General features: G+C 64.2%; 4 pseudogenes; all 4 read left to right on the top strand.

Moving 5' to 3' along the window:
* Positions 1-3307: 3307 nt before the first annotated feature.
* LOC142864483 (uncharacterized) lies at positions 3308-3426 on the top strand (annotated as a pseudogene).
* Positions 3427-6948: 3522 nt separating this feature from the next.
* Positions 6949-7067, top strand: LOC142864601 (uncharacterized; annotated as a pseudogene).
* A 3523-nt stretch (positions 7068-10590) lies between these two features.
* Positions 10591-10709, top strand: LOC142864481 (uncharacterized; annotated as a pseudogene).
* A 3529-nt stretch (positions 10710-14238) lies between these two features.
* On the top strand, positions 14239-14357 carry LOC142864480 (uncharacterized; annotated as a pseudogene).
* The last annotated feature ends 504 nt before the right edge of the window (positions 14358-14861 follow it).

The following is a 14861-nucleotide window of genomic DNA, read 5'->3' as shown; positions in this document are numbered from 1 at the left end:
CTGTGGGAACCGACACGCTGGAGGAAACCTCGAGAGTCTGAGAGGGGAGGGAGTTCCGGAAGGATTCCAGGATGTCACTTTGAGCGAGTATGTGACCAGAACTCGTCCCGTTGCTTTTGGGGTTCTATGGGCTACAGGCAGGAATCTCTGGTGGTGGCACTGGAGGTTGGGGGATCCGGAGTCACACCCAGACCTGCTCGACAGGCCTCCTTTTACTTTTCTTTTCGGATTCATTTTCTTAGAAAGTGTCTCTTATCTCTATGATTGCATTTTCTTTTCTCTCTCTTTTCAAGCAGATGATGGGAGTACAAGTATTGAGGTGACATGTGTTGCCCGTGCCCCCCTCCCCCCTGTCTCCTTATTTATTTCTCATTTTCTCCCAGCGTATTGTGGGGGTACCAATGTTCAGGTCGGGTGCATTGCTCTTTCCCCGCCTCCCCCCTCTGGTCAGAGCTTCAAGTGCGCCCATCCCCCAGTCGGTGCGCACCCACCCCCTCCCTAATGCATGTGTATGCCCACCCCCTCCCCACGCCCGCCCGACACCCACCCGATGAAGGTGATTCCTCGCTGTCCACTTAGGTGTCCATCCGTTCGTACCAATTTGCCGGTGAGCGCGCGCACGTGGTGCTCGTGTGTCCGTTCTTGGGATACCTGGCCTACTGGAACGGGTTCCAGCTCTGGCCAGGAGAACACGAGAGGCGCGCTCTCACCGCTGCTCCTCACAGCCGAATGGCACTCCGTGGTGTCCACGCGCCGCATGTTATTAATGCACTCCTGGATGGATGGGCACTCGGGTCGCTTCCACATCTTTGCGATTGTGAATTGTGCCCTAACTGTCACCCTACCCCTTACCCAGCCCGTCTCCTCTGCCCCTGCCTGACGCGCTCCTCCCCCGCCAGGCCCGTCACTGTCCTCGGCCCCTGCCCCTGCCTGACCGGCCCCTTCCCGCCCCGGCCCGTCACCGTCACCGTCACCGTCCTCTGCCCCTGCCTGACAGGCTCGTCCCCGCCCGGCCCACCACCTGGGCCACTGCCTGACTCGCTCCGCTCCTCCCCGGCCAGGCCCGTCACTGTCCTGGGCCCCTGCCTGACCGGCTCCTTCCCGCCCGGCCTGTCACCGTCCTCTGCCCCTGCCTGACACGCTCCTCCCCGCCCGTCACCGTCCTCGGCCCCTGCCTGACCGGCTCCTCCGTCGCCTGGGCCTTCCAGGGGCTTGGTGTGGACGCTGCTTCCAGGAAGCCCTCCAGGAACCCGGCAGCAGGGCGGCCGCAGCAGTCTGGCGCAGGCATCGCTAAGTCCCCTGCCGGGGACGGGGACGTGCCCCGCTGTGCCGCGGGGGGCCCAGCCTGGTGTCTTCCCTGAGGCCCTGGGGCTGCCGCTCCCCGCAAGGGGAGAGCCTCGGAGGTGGGGACCGCCTCCTGATGGGGACGTCCACGCAGCTCTCCACGTCGGATTCCGGGGCTCTCTGTCCTGCCTGAAGGCCCAGCTGGCCTGCGGGTCCTTAGAGTGGCAGAAACATCCTCAAACTGATATTGCGAGTCCGGTGGTTGTCTGCACTTTTGTGCTGGGCACCCCAGGGAGGCCCAGGGGCTGGCTGGACAACGCGGTCTGCTCGGGTGCTTTGGAGGAGCAACCGATGCCCTTTGGACTTTGGTAGCAGCGTCTCAGGTGTCTCTGAGCCCTGCGCCATGTCGGGGAGGAGGCGGGAGGGGCCGCGACCTGCAGTCGTGTTCCCGGGGTGGCACGGCATGTGGCTTCTTCCACAGGCTGCTTGGCCTGGGCTCCCTGCACCTGGGCCTTTGGGGGACTGGCCCTGTGCTTGCCAACGCTTCCTGCAGGGACCCGGAGCTGGGAGGTGGCATCTCCCAGCCCTGGGCCGGGCAGAGCCCCAGCGGGCCATGCCCACACCCTCTCTCAGCACGGGTCCCCCAGAAGGCTCCTTTGGGACCAGGATTCTCCTGCGGGTGACTTCTTAAAGTCTGGCCCCTGGATGGAGGGGCACCGGGAGTAGAGGAGCCGGAAGCGGAAGGGGGTGCCCATGCGAGGGGACATTTTCAGGCCAAGTACCAGCTTCAGCCTGATCCTCCTGGGAACCCCGGGGTGTACGTCCCACCTCCTGCTTGTCCCGCTCTGAGACAAGGAGCCGGGCTTCGCATTCCCCCAGCAGCCAGTCGTGGGCTGAGGACACCTGGGGCCTTGGGAACTCCCTGGCTTCTCTTTGGATTACCATTTGGAGCTGCTTGGGAATCCTGCCGCCACACACACCCGAGTGCAGGTGTCTTCTGCACGGACTGGGGGCCTCGCGCTTCTGAATGCCACTGGCTCGCCACCCACCCACGGGTGAACCTGGTCAGGGTGCTTTCTCTAAGGAGCAGACTCTGATCCGGGCGGGCTACCGGTGTCTCTGTTTGCTCGTTTCTTTCTTCCATTTCGGGAAAGTCTTCCTTACTGGGTGTGGAAATCTCCTATGCCTTTCCTCGCCTATTCTGTCAGCTTTAAAATTCTCTTTCAGTTGCCACCCTCACAGATGGATTAGGAAACTCTTTTCGGTGCCTTCATTAGTGAAATGACCTCAAGGAAGCTCGAATCCAATATCTAATCGCCGGCTTTTAGCAAGTCCACACCCGAGGGTGGTTGGGGTCCAATCCAGCCCCGGGCCAGGCCCAGGCCCCTTGGACTGGGCCACAGGAGGACACAGAGCAGGGTCCCGGCCCCCACGGGAGCGGTGCCGGCAGTTCTCCAAGGGCTTGGGGGTTTTCCAGAGGTAGGAGATGGAGGGGACTGATTTCTTCAGCGCCCCCCAAACCACCCCGCCCCGCCCCACCCCAGCCATGGGACACATCCCGAGAGACGCCCCTACACTCGCTCCCCTCCCCCATGCGCTGTGCCCCAGCCCTGGCCCTGGGGAATAGGCGGCAGCCCACCCACAGGGCGGGGGCGCAGCTGACAGGGGTTGTGCGGGAGGGCGGCCCCTGGCTGGGGTCAAAGGGTGAGCGCGCGTGCGCAGTCAGCGGCCGCGCGCTGGGGGTGGGGGCGGGTAGGTGAAGGAGGCGAGGTGAGGAGAGGAGGGGGGCTGGAAGGTCTCCACCTTGGCGGGTCCAGCCGTGGAGGCGCATCGTGTCTGTGTGTGTGTGTGTGTGTGTGTAGACAGCCCCCCATCCCACCCCGCCCCGCCACGTCCCTCACCTCAGTCCTCCGGAGTCCGCCCGACCGGGCCGGCGAACTCCACAGGCCCGGCGCGGGTCAGCGCTATCGCGGGGAAGCGCGGTGAGGCTGGCCTCTTGAGCGGGGCAGGGGCGCCCTCCGCGGTCTACGGCCACACCACCCCGAACGCGCCCCATCTCGTCTGCTCTCAGAAGCTAAGCAGCGTCGGGCCTGGTTAGTACTTGGATGGGAGACCGCCTGGGAATCCCGGGTGCCCTAGGCTTTTTTTTTTTTTTTTGCCTGTTGCTCTGTCCCCTTGCTGGGAGCGCGGCGGCGGGGCGGCCGTCCGGCGGATCACCCCCACCCTCAGCGCCCGCCGCGGTGCCTGCCGCCCCAGCCCGCACCGTGGGGCCTCCTCTTGTCCCAAGCCGGGACACCGCCGCCACGGGGCAGCATGCGTGCCATCTGGACTGTCAGGTCTCAGACCAAAGGTCTGGTCTGTGGGAACCGACACGCTGGAGGAAACCTCGAGAGTCTGAGAGGGGAGGGAGTTCCGGAAGGATTCCAGGATGTCACTTTGAGCGAGTATGTGACCAGAACTCGTCCCGTTGCTTTTGGGGTTCTATGGGCTACAGGCAGGAATCTCTGGTGGTGGCACTGGAGGTTGGGGGATCCGGAGTCACACCCAGACCTGCTCGACAGGCCTCCTTTTACTTTTCTTTTCGGATTCATTTTCTTAGAAAGTGTCTCTTATCTCTATGATTGCATTTTCTTTTCTCTCTCTTTTCAAGCAGATGATGGGAGTACAAGTATTGAGGTGACATGTGTTGCCCGTGCCCCCCTCCCCCCTGTCTCCTTATTTATTTCTCATTTTCTCCCAGCGTATTGTGGGGGTACCAATGTTCAGGTCGGGTGCATTGCTCTTTCCCCGCCTCCCCCCTCGGGTCAGAGCTTCAAGTGCGCCCATCCCCCAGTCGGTGCGCACCCACCCCCTCCCTAATGCATGTGTATGCCCACCCCCTCCCCACGCCCGCCCGACACCCACCCGATGAAGGTGATTCCTCGCTGTCCACTTAGGTGTCCATCCGTTCGTACCAATTTGCCGGTGAGCGCGCGCACGTGGTGCTCGTGTGTCCGTTCTTGGGATACCTGGCCTACTGGAACGGGTTCCAGCTCTGGCCAGGAGAACACGAGAGGCGCGCTCTCACCGCTGCTCCTCACAGCCGAATGGCACTCCGTGGTGTCCACGCGCCGCATGTTATTAATGCACTCCTGGATGGATGGGCACTCGGGTCGCTTCCACATCTTTGCGATTGTGAATTGTGCCCTAACTGTCACCCTACCCCTTACCCAGCCCGTCTCCTCTGCCCCTGCCTGACGCGCTCCTCCCCCGCCAGGCCCGTCACTGTCCTCGGCCCCTGCCCCTGCCTGACCGGCCCCTTCCCGCCCCGGCCCGTCACCGTCACCGTCACCGTCCTCTGCCCCTGCCTGACAGGCTCGTCCCCGCCCGGCCCACCACCTGGGCCACTGCCTGACTCGCTCCGCTCCTCCCCGGCCAGGCCCGTCACTGTCCTGGGCCCCTGCCTGACCGGCTCCTTCCCGCCCGGCCTGTCACCGTCCTCTGCCCCTGCCTGACACGCTCCTCCCCGCCCGTCACCGTCCTCGGCCCCTGCCTGACCGGCTCCTCCGTCGCCTGGGCCTTCCAGGGGCTTGGTGTGGACGCTGCTTCCAGGAAGCCCTCCAGGAACCCGGCAGCAGGGCGGCCGCAGCAGTCTGGCGCAGGCATCGCTAAGTCCCCTGCCGGGGACGGGGACGTGCCCCGCTGTGCCGCGGGGGGCCCAGCCTGGTGTCTTCCCTGAGGCCCTGGGGCTGCCGCTCCCCGCAAGGGGAGAGCCTCGGAGGTGGGGACCGCCTCCTGATGGGGACGTCCACGCAGCTCTCCACGTCGGATTCCGGGGCTCTCTGTCCTGCCTGAAGGCCCAGCTGGCCTGCGGGTCCTTAGAGTGGCAGAAACATCCTCAAACTGATATTGCGAGTCCGGTGGTTGTCTGCACTTTTGTGCTGGGCACCCCAGGGAGGCCCAGGGGCTGGCTGGACAACGCGGTCTGCTCGGGTGCTTTGGAGGAGCAACCGATGCCCTTTGGACTTTGGTAGCAGCGTCTCAGGTGTCTCTGAGCCCTGCGCCATGTCGGGGAGGAGGCGGGAGGGTCCGCGACCTGCAGTCGTGTTCCCGGGGTGGCACGGCATGTGGCTTCTTCCACAGGCTGCTTGGCCTGGGCTCCCTGCACCTGGGCCTTTGGGGGACTGGCCCTGTGCTTGCCAACGCTTCCTGCAGGGACCCGGAGCTGGGAGGTGGCATCTCCCAGCCCTGGGCCGGGCAGAGCCCCAGCGGGCCATGCCCACACCCTCTCTCAGCACGGGTCCCCCAGAAGGCTCCTTTGGGACCAGGATTCTCCTGCGGGTGACTTCTTAAAGTCTGGCCCCTGGATGGAGGGGCACCGGGAGTAGAGGAGCCGGAAGCGGAAGGGGGTGCCCATGCGAGGGGACATTTTCAGGCCAAGTACCAGCTTCAGCCTGATCCTCCTGGGAACCCCGGGGTGTACGTCCCACCTCCTGGTTGTCCCGCTCTGAGACAAGGAGCCGGGCTTCGCATTCCCCCAGCAGCCAGTCGTGGGCTGAGGACACCTGGGGCCTTGGGAACTCCCTGGCTTCTCTTTGGATTACCATTTGGAGCTGCTTGGGAATCCTGCCGCCACACACACCCGAGTGCAGGTGTCTTCTGCACGGACTGGGGGCCTCGCGCTTCTGAATGCCACTGGCTCGCCACCCACCCACGGGTGAACCTGGTCAGGGTGCTTTCTCTAAGGAGCAGACTCTGATCCGGGCGGGCTACCGGTGTCTCTGTTTGCTCGTTTCTTTCTTCCATTTCGGGAAAGTCTTCCTTACTGGGTGTGGAAATCTCCTATGCCTTTCCTCGCCTATTCTGTCAGCTTTAAAATTCTCTTTCAGTTGCCACCCTCACAGATGGATTAGGAAACTCTTTTCGGTGCCTTCATTAGTGAAATGACCTCAAGGAAGCTCGAATCCAATATCTAATCGCCGGCTTTTAGCAAGTCCACACCCGAGGGTGGTTGGGGTCCAATCCAGCCCCGGGCCAGGCCCAGGCCCCTTGGACTGGGCCACAGGAGGACACAGAGCAGGGTCCCGGCCCCCACGGGAGCGGTGCCGGCAGTTCTCCAAGGGCTTGGGGGTTTTCCAGAGGTAGGAGATGGAGGGGACTGATTTCTTCAGCGCCCCCCAAACCACCCCGCCCCGCCCCACCCCAGCCATGGGACACATCCCGAGAGACGCCCCTACACTCGCTCCCCTCCCCCATGCGCTGTGCCCCAGCCCTGGCCCTGGGGAATAGGCGGCAGCCCACCCACAGGGCGGGGGCGCAGCTGACAGGGGTTGTGCGGGAGGGCGGCCCCTGGCTGGGGTCAAAGGGTGAGCGCGCGTGCGCAGTCAGCGGCCGCGCGCTGGGGGTGGGGGCGGGTAGGTGAAGGAGGCGAGGTGAGGAGAGGAGGGGGGCTGGAAGGTCTCCACCTTGGCGGGTCCAGCCGTGGAGGCGCATCGTGTCTGTGTGTGTGTGTGTGTGTGTGTAGACAGCCCCCCATCCCACCCCGCCCCGCCACGTCCCTCACCTCAGTCCTCCGGAGTCCGCCCGACCGGGCCGGCGAACTCCACAGGCCCGGCGCGGGTCAGCGCTATCGCGGGGAAGCGCGGTGAGGCTGGCCTCTTGAGCGGGGCAGGGGCGCCCTCCGCGGTCTACGGCCACACCACCCCGAACGCGCCCCATCTCGTCTGCTCTCAGAAGCTAAGCAGCGTCGGGCCTGGTTAGTACTTGGATAGGAGACCGCCTGGGAATCCCGGGTGCCCTAGGCTTTTTTTTTTTTTTTTTGCCTGTTGCTCTGTCCCCTTGCTGGGAGCGCAGCGGCGGGGCGGCCGTCCGGCGGATCACCCCCACCCTCAGCGCCCGCCGCGGTGCCTGCCGCCCCAGCCCGCACCGTGGGGCCTCCTCTTGTCCCAAGCGGGGACACCGCCGCCACGGGGCAGCATGCGTGCCATCTGGACTGTCAGGTCTCAGACCAAAGGTCTGGTCTGTGGGAACCGACACGCTGGAGGAAACCTCGAGAGTCTGAGAGGGGAGGGAGTTCCGGAAGGATTCCAGGATGTCACTTTGAGCGAGTATGTGACCAGAACTCGTCCCGTTGCTTTTGGGGTTCTATGGGCTACACGCAGGAATCTCTGGTGGTGGCACTGGAGGTTGGGGGATCCGGAGTCACACCCAGACCTGCTCGACAGGCCTCCTTTTACTTTTCTTTTCGGATTCATTTTCTTAGAAAGTGTCTCTTATCTCTATGATTGCATTTTCTTTTCTCTCTCTTTTCAAGCAGATGATGGGAGTACAAGTATTGAGGTGACATGTGTTGCCCGTGCCCCCCTCCCCCCTGTCTCCTTATTTATTTCTCATTTTCTCCCAGCGTATTGTGGGGGTACCAATGTTCAGGTCGGGTGCATTGCTCTTTCCCCGCCTCCCCCCTCGGGTCAGAGCTTCAAGTGCGCCCATCCCCCAGTCGGTGCGCACCCACCCCCTCCCTAATGCATGTGTATGCCCACCCCCTCCCCACGCCCGCCCGACACCCACCCGATGAAGGTGATTCCTCGCTGTCCACTTAGGTGTCCATCCGTTCGTACCAATTTGCCGGTGAGCGCGCGCACGTGGTGCTCGTGTGTCCGTTCTTGGGATACCTGGCCTACTGGAACGGGTTCCAGCTCTGGCCAGGAGAACACGAGAGGCGCGCTCTCACCGCTGCTCCTCACAGCCGAATGGCACTCCGTGGTGTCCACGCGCCGCATGTTATTAATGCACTCCTGGATGGATGGGCACTCGGGTCGCTTCCACATCTTTGCGATTGTGAATTGTGCCCTAACTGTCACCCTACCCCTTACCCAGCCCGTCTCCTCTGCCCCTGCCTGACGCGCTCCTCCCCCGCCAGGCCCGTCACTGTCCTCGGCCCCTGCCCCTGCCTGACCGGCCCCTTCCCGCCCCGGCCCGTCACCGTCACCGTCACCGTCCTCTGCCCCTGCCTGACAGGCTCGTCCCCGCCCGGCCCACCACCTGGGCCACTGCCTGACTCGCTCCGCTCCTCCCCGGCCAGGCCCGTCACTGTCCTGGGCCCCTGCCTGACCGGCTCCTTCCCGCCCGGCCTGTCACCGTCCTCTGCCCCTGCCTGACACGCTCCTCCCCGCCCGTCACCGTCCTCGGCCCCTGCCTGACCGGCTCCTCCGTCGCCTGGGCCTTCCAGGGGCTTGGTGTGGACGCTGCTTCCAGGAAGCCCTCCAGGAACCCGGCAGCAGGGCGGCCGCAGCAGTCTGGCGCAGGCATCGCTAAGTCCCCTGCCGGGGACGGGGACGTGCCCCGCTGTGCCGCGGGGGGCCCAGCCTGGTGTCTTCCCTGAGGCCCTGGGGCTGCCGCTCCCCGCAAGGGGAGAGCCTCGGAGGTGGGGACCGCCTCCTGATGGGGACGTCCACGCAGCTCTCCACGTCGGATTCCGGGGCTCTCTGTCCTGCCTGAAGGCCCAGCTGGCCTGCGGGTCCTTAGAGTGGCAGAAACATCCTCAAACTGATATTGCGAGTCCGGTGGTTGTCTGCACTTTTGTGCTGGGCACCCCAGGGAGGCCCAGGGGCTGGCTGGACAACGCGGTCTGCTCGGGTGCTTTGGAGGAGCAACCGATGCCCTTTGGACTTTGGTAGCAGCGTCTCAGGTGTCTCTGAGCCCTGCGCCATGTCGGGGAGGAGGCGGGAGGGTCCGCGACCTGCAGTCGTGTTCCCGGGGTGGCACGGCATGTGGCTTCTTCCACAGGCTGCTTGGCCTGGGCTCCCTGCACCTGGGCCTTTGGGGGACTGGCCCTGTGCTTGCCAACGCTTCCTGCAGGGACCCGGAGCTGGGAGGTGGCATCTCCCAGCCCTGGGCCGGGCAGAGCCCCAGCGGGCCATGCCCACACCCTCTCTCAGCACGGGTCCCCCAGAAGGCTCCTTTGGGACCAGGATTCTCCTGCGGGTGACTTCTTAAAGTCTGGCCCCTGGATGGAGGGGCACCGGGAGTAGAGGAGCCGGAAGCGGAAGGGGGTGCCCATGCGAGGGGACATTTTCAGGCCAAGTACCAGCTTCAGCCTGATCCTCCTGGGAACCCCGGGGTGTACGTCCCACCTCCTGGTTGTCCCGCTCTGAGACAAGGAGCCGGGCTTCGCATTCCCCCAGCAGCCAGTCGTGGGCTGAGGACACCTGGGGCCTTGGGAACTCCCTGGCTTCTCTTTGGATTACCATTTGGAGCTGCTTGGGAATCCTGCCGCCACACACACCCGAGTGCAGGTGTCTTCTGCACGGACTGGGGGCCTCGCGCTTCTGAATGCCACTGGCTCGCCACCCACCCACGGGTGAACCTGGTCAGGGTGCTTTCTCTAAGGAGCAGACTCTGATCCGGGCGGGCTACCGGTGTCTCTGTTTGCTCGTTTCTTTCTTCCATTTCGGGAAAGTCTTCCTTACTGGGTGTGGAAATCTCCTATGCCTTTCCTCGCCTATTCTGTCAGCTTTAAAATTCTCTTTCAGTTGCCACCCTCACAGATGGATTAGGAAACTCTTTTCGGTGCCTTCATTAGTGAAATGACCTCAAGGAAGCTCGAATCCAATATCTAATCGCCGGCTTTTAGCAAGTCCACACCCGAGGGTGGTTGGGGTCCAATCCAGCCCCGGGCCAGGCCCAGGCCCCTTGGACTGGGCCACAGGAGGACACAGAGCAGGGTCCCGGCCCCCACGGGAGCGGTGCCGGCAGTTCTCCAAGGGCTTGGGGGTTTTCCAGAGGTAGGAGATGGAGGGGACTGATTTCTTCAGCGCCCCCCAAACCACCCCGCCCCGCCCCACCCCAGCCATGGGACACATCCCGAGAGACGCCCCTACACTCGCTCCCCTCCCCCATGCGCTGTGCCCCAGCCCTGGCCCTGGGGAATAGGCGGCAGCCCACCCACAGGGCGGGGGCGCAGCTGACAGGGGTTGTGCGGGAGGGCGGCCCCTGGCTGGGGTCAAAGGGTGAGCGCGCGTGCGCAGTCAGCGGCCGCGCGCTGGGGGTGGGGGCGGGTAGGTGAAGGAGGCGAGGTGAGGAGAGGAGGGGGGCTGGAAGGTCTCCACCTTGGCGGGTCCAGCCGTGGAGGCGCATCGTGTCTGTGTGTGTGTGTGTGTGTGTGTAGACAGCCCCCCATCCCACCCCGCCCCGCCACGTCCCTCACCTCAGTCCTCCGGAGTCCGCCCGACCGGGCCGGCGAACTCCACAGGCCCGGCGCGGGTCAGCGCTATCGCGGGGAAGCGCGGTGAGGCTGGCCTCTTGAGCGGGGCAGGGGCGCCCTCCGCGGTCTACGGCCACACCACCCCGAACGCGCCCCATCTCGTCTGCTCTCAGAAGCTAAGCAGCGTCGGGCCTGGTTAGTACTTGGATGGGAGACCGCCTGGGAATCCCGGGTGCCCTAGGCTTTTTTTTTTTTTTTTTGCCTGTTGCTCTGTCCCCTTGCTGGGAGCGCGGCGGCGGGGCGGCCGTCCGGCGGATCACCCCCACCCTCAGCGCCCGCCGCGGTGCCTGCCGCCCCAGCCCGCACCGTGGGGCCTCCTCTTGTCCCAAGCGGGGACACCGCCGCCACGGGGCAGCATGCGTGCCATCTGGACTGTCAGGTCTCAGACCAAAGGTCTGGTCTGTGGGAACCGACACGCTGGAGGAAACCTCGAGAGTCTGAGAGGGGAGGGAGTTCCGGAAGGATTCCAGGATGTCACTTTGAGCGAGTATGTGACCAGAACTCGTCCCGTTGCTTTTGGGGTTCTATGGGCTACAGGCAGGAATCTCTGGTGGTGGCACTGGAGGTTGGGGGATCCGGAGTCACACCCAGACCTGCTCGACAGGCCTCCTTTTACTTTTCTTTTCGGATTCATTTTCTTAGAAAGTGTCTCTTATCTCTATGATTGCATTTTCTTTTCTCTCTCTTTTCAAGCAGATGATGGGAGTACAAGTATTGAGGTGACATGTGTTGCCCGTGCCCCCCTCCCCCCTGTCTCCTTATTTATTTCTCATTTTCTCCCAGCGTATTGTGGGGGTACCAATGTTCAGGTCGGGTGCATTGCTCTTTCCCCGCCTCCCCCCTCTGGTCAGAGCTTCAAGTGCGCCCATCCCCCAGTCGGTGCGCACCCACCCCCTCCCTAATGCATGTGTATGCCCACCCCCTCCCCACGCCCGCCCGACACCCACCCGATGAAGGTGATTCCTCGCTGTCCACTTAGGTGTCCATCCGTTCGTACCAATTTGCCGGTGAGCGCGCGCACGTGGTGCTCGTGTGTCCGTTCTTGGGATACCTGGCCTACTGGAACGGGTTCCAGCTCTGGCCAGGAGAACACGAGAGGCGCGCTCTCACCGCTGCTCCTCACAGCCGAATGGCACTCCGTGGTGTCCACGCGCCGCATGTTATTAATGCACTCCTGGATGGATGGGCACTCGGGTCGCTTCCACATCTTTGCGATTGTGAATTGTGCCCTAACTGTCACCCTACCCCTTACCCAGCCCGTCTCCTCTGCCCCTGCCTGACGCGCTCCTCCCCCGCCAGGCCCGTCACTGTCCTCGGCCCCTGCCCCTGCCTGACCGGCCCCTTCCCGCCCCGGCCCGTCACCGTCACCGTCACCGTCACCGTCCTCTGCCCCTGCCTGACAGGCTCGTCCCCGCCCGGCCCACCACCTGGGCCACTGCCTGACTCGCTCCGCTCCTCCCCGGCCAGGCCCGTCACTGTCCTGGGCCCCTGCCTGACCGGCTCCTTCCCGCCCGGCCTGTCACCGTCCTCGGCCCCTGCCTGACACGCTCCTCCCCGCCCGTCACCGTCCTCGGCCCCTGCCTGACCGGCTCCTCCGTCGCCTGGGCCTTCCAGGGGCTTGGTGTGGACGCTGCTTCCAGGAAGCCCTCCAGGAACCCGGCAGCAGGGCGGCCGCAGCAGTCTGGCGCAGGCATCGCTAAGTCCCCTGCCGGGGACGGGGACGTGCCCCGCTGTGCCGCGGGGGGCCCAGCCTGGTGTCTTCCCTGAGGCCCTGGGGCTGCCGCTCCCCGCAAGGGGAGAGCCTCGGAGGTGGGGACCGCCTCCTGATGGGGACGTCCACGCAGCTCTCCACGTCGGATTCCGGGGCTCTCTGTCCTGCCTGAAGGCCCAGCTGGCCTGCGGGTCCTTAGAGTGGCAGAAACATCCTCAAACTGATATTGCGAGTCCGGTGGTTGTCTGCACTTTTGTGCTGGGCACCCCAGGGAGGCCCAGGGGCTGGCTGGACAACGCGGTCTGCTCGGGTGCTTTGGAGGAGCAACCGATGCCCTTTGGACTTTGGTAGCAGCGTCTCAGGTGTCTCTGAGCCCTGCGCCATGTCGGGGAGGAGGCGGGAGGGGCCGCGACCTGCAGTCGTGTTCCCGGGGTGGCACGGCATGTGGCTTCTTCCACAGGCTGCTTGGCCTGGGCTCCCTGCACCTGGGCCTTTGGGGGACTGGCCCTGTGCTTGCCAACGCTTCCTGCAGGGACCCGGAGCTGGGAGGTGGCATCTCCCAGCCCTGGGCCGGGCAGAGCCCCAGCGGGCCATGCCCACACCCTCTCTCAGCACGGGTCCCCCAGAAGGCTCCTTTGGGACCAGGATTCTCCTGCGGGTGACTTCTTAAAGTCTGGCCCCTGGATGGAGGGGCACCGGGAGTAGAGGAGCCGGAAGCGGAAGGGGGTGCCCATGCGAGGGGACATTTTCAGGCCAAGTACCAGCTTCAGCCTGATCCTCCTGGGAACCCCGGGGTGTACGTCCCACCTCCTGGTTGTCCCGCTCTGAGACAAGGAGCCGGGCTTCGCATTCCCCCAGCAGCCAGTCGTGGGCTGAGGACACCTGGGGCCTTGGGAACTCCCTGGCTTCTCTTTGGATTACCATTTGGAGCTGCTTGGGAATCCTGCCGCCACACACACCCGAGTGCAGGTGTCTTCTGCACGGACTGGGGGCCTCGCGCTTCTGAATGCCACTGGCTCGCCACCCACCCACGGGTGAACCTGGTCAGGGTGCTTTCTCTAAGGAGCAGACTCTGATCCGGGCGGGCTACCGGTGTCTCTGTTTGCTCGTTTCTTTCTTCCATTTCGGGAAAGTCTTCCTTACTGGGTGTGGAAATCTCCTATGCCTTTCCTCGCCTATTCTGTCAGCTTTAAAATTCTCTTTCAGTTGCCACCCTCACAGATGGATTAGGAAACTCTTTTCGGTGCCTTCATTAGTGAAATGACCTCAAGGAAGCTCGAATCCAATATCTAATCGCCGGCTTTTAGCAAGTCCACACCCGAGGGTGGTTGGGGTCCAATCCAGCCCCGGGCCAGGCCCAGGCCCCTTGGACTGGGCCACAGGAGGACACAGAGCAGGGTCCCGGCCCCCACGGGAGCGGTGCCGGCAGTTCTCCAAGGGCTTGGGGGTTTTCCAGAGGTAGGAGATGGAGGGGACTGATTTCTTCAGCGCCCCCCAAACCACCCCGCCCCGCCCCACCCCAGCCATGGGACACATCCCGAGAGACGCCCCTACACTCGCTCCCCTCCCCCATGCGCTGTGCCCCAGCCCTGGCCCTGGGGAATAGGCGGCAGCCCACCCACAGGGCGGGGGCGCAGCTGACAGGGGTTGTGCGGGAGGGCGGCCCCTGGCTGGGGTCAAAGGGTGAGCGCGCGTGCGCAGTCAGCGGCCGCGCGCTGGGGGTGGGGGCGGGTAGGTGAAGGAGGCGAGGTGAGGAGAGGAGGGGGGCTGGAAGGTCTCCACCTTGGCGGGTCCAGCCGTGGAGGCGCATCGTGTCTGTGTGTGTGTGTGTGTGTGTGTAGACAGCCCCCCATCCCACCCCGCCCCGCCACGTCCCTCACCTCAGTCCTCCGGAGTCCGCCCGACCGGGCCGGCGAACTCCACAGGCCCGGCGCGGGTCAGCGCTATCGCGGGGAAGCGCGGTGAGGCTGGCCTCTTGAGCGGGGCAGGGGCGCCCTCCGCGGTCTACGGCCACACCACCCCGAACGCGCCCCATCTCGTCTGCTCTCAGAAGCTAAGCAGCGTCGGGCCTGGTTAGTACTTGGATGGGAGACCGCCTGGGAATCCCGGGTGCCCTAGGCTTTTTTTTTTTTTTTTGCCTGTTGCTCTGTCCCCTTGCTGGGAGCGCGGCGGCGGGGCGGCCGTCCGGCGGATCACCCCCACCCTCAGCGCCCGCCGCGGTGCCTGCCGCCCCAGCCCGCACCGTGGGGCCTCCTCTTGTCCCAAGCCGGGACACCGCCGCCACGGGGCAGCATGCGTGCCATCTGGACTGTCAGGTCTCAGACCAAAGGTCTGGTCTGTGGGAACCGACACGCTGGAGGAAACCTCGAGAGTCTGAGAGGGGAGGGAGTTCCGGAAGGATTCCAGGATGTCACTTTGAGCGAGTATGTGACCAGAACTCGTCCCGTTGCTTTTGGGGTTCTATGGGCTACACGCAGGAATCTCTGGTGGTGGCACTGGAGGTTAGGGGATCCGGAGTCACACCCAGACCTGCTCGACAGGCCTCCTTTTACTTTTCTTTTCGGATTCATTTTCTTAGAAAGTGTCTCTTATCTCTATGATTGCATTTTCTTTTCTCTCTCTTTT

The sequence above is a fragment of the Microcebus murinus genome, chromosome 25 (assembly GCF_040939455.1).
Source record: "Microcebus murinus isolate Inina chromosome 25, M.murinus_Inina_mat1.0, whole genome shotgun sequence".
NCBI lineage: Eukaryota > Metazoa > Chordata > Mammalia > Primates > Cheirogaleidae > Microcebus > Microcebus murinus.
The sequence above is the reverse complement of the archived record's forward strand: the minus strand, read 5'-3'. Positions and strand labels throughout refer to the sequence as shown.